Consider the following 1,705-nt stretch of genomic DNA (forward strand, 5'->3'; position numbering starts at 1 on the left):
CTATTATTTAGTTGTTTGGGGAGGGAATTGTAATTCATGCATGATTCATAACATCTAAGAGTGAAAATATCTTTATAATAGTAGTGTAATAGTGTGCAAAAGTATATAATTTTAAATGTAAAGTTAGGTGTTAGATAGGATATTAATAATACAATTTATCAGTTTCTTTGCAGTACTTCACTGAAGTTGTTTTGTATTTTCTTAAATCAGTTATTTCTCAAGTTTGCAGTCTACAAAGTGAGACTCAAACTGCAATAGCACAGGTTTGGTCTAGACACTTACATATAAGTTACTTCAATATAGATAAAATCATATATGAACTACATATTTTTTGCAAAAAAATTTCATTGGTTTGTAGACAAGATTAATGTGGTCTGACTAAAAGGTGAATTGAGGCTCTGTTTCAAATAAATTTCTTAGTAAAAATGTTCTTTCATCTCACTGATAAATATATTGATACAGATGTTGACATATAGATATGTACAGAATGTCTTAGTGATGTTTAATGTTTAACTGCTTTGTCAGAGTAAAAATGATGAACAGACTACTTTAAATAACCATATTCCCTGTATTTCTTGGTTTGGTTTGATTTGATTTGGTTTGGTTTTGTGTGTAGTTTTCTTTTTTTTTCTGTGTTGATAAAACAAATCTTAAAAATTGTGAGAGAAATCACACCACTTTTCTGAGATAAATCCAACAGAGTCCTTCAGACATGCCAGATATAAAGGTTTTTTTCTTTATTTTCTTCATGGAAAGAATAATTTGAAAGGAACCTGTTAAGGTACAAACTGTGGGTGCTTTCTCTTGTCCTATCCCTGTGCACCCCACAGAAGAGTCTGTTCCATCTTCTCTACACCCTCCTAGTAGGTAGCAGAAGACAGCAATATGACCTTTCCTTACCTTCCTTATCTTAAAAAATTGAACAAATACAGTTCTTTCAGCATTTTGGCATACAGTATGTGCTTCATCCCACTAACTATCCTGCTGGCCCTTGCTGCGCTCACTCCCATATGTAGTTACTGTCCTAGAAAGCACTGGACACAGCACTCTACATGGGATATGACAAGTGCCAAATGGAGGGGAAGAATCACTTCCCTCTCCCTCCTGGCTACACTTCTAATACGACCCAGGTTGCAGTTGTCTGGCTTTGTTGCCAAGATACCCTGCGGACTCAAATTCAATTTACTGTCTACCAGGACTCCCAGGGCCATTTCTGCAGAACTAGGGGAGCTGTATGCCATCCTTAGTGAGCAGAAATAATAATAAAGGAACAGAATGGCTTTCAGTAAGGGAAAGCATCACTTCTTTTTTCTCCCCCTCCCCAACCCCCCTGACAGAATGTTCTCCACAGAAGTTGAAAGGAATCACACTGTGGAATTTGTGATTGTTCTGATGGGATTTACTGATCATCCAAACCCACAAAAGTTTGCTTTCTGTGGTCATCATCATGATCCTTGAGCGGAGCATTCTCATTGCCCTTATGACAATGAAAGAATCTTGCCTGTTGTACTGATATGTGTTTCTTTTTCCAGGAACTTTCCGTACTGGAGATCTGTTACAGGTCTTTTGCCCTGCCAAAGATGTTGGTCAGCTTCCTAACGGAAGACAAAAGTATCTCTTCCATTGGTTGTCCTGGCTCAGATGAATTTAATGGGTTTGCTGGGTACTGCAGGATGTCGCCTTCTGGCTGCCCAGACTTACGATC

Source organism: Athene cunicularia (genome assembly GCF_003259725.1).
Source record: "Athene cunicularia isolate RWA chromosome 11 unlocalized genomic scaffold, athCun1 chr11_part3, whole genome shotgun sequence".
Classification (NCBI taxonomy): Eukaryota; Metazoa; Chordata; class Aves; order Strigiformes; family Strigidae; genus Athene; species Athene cunicularia.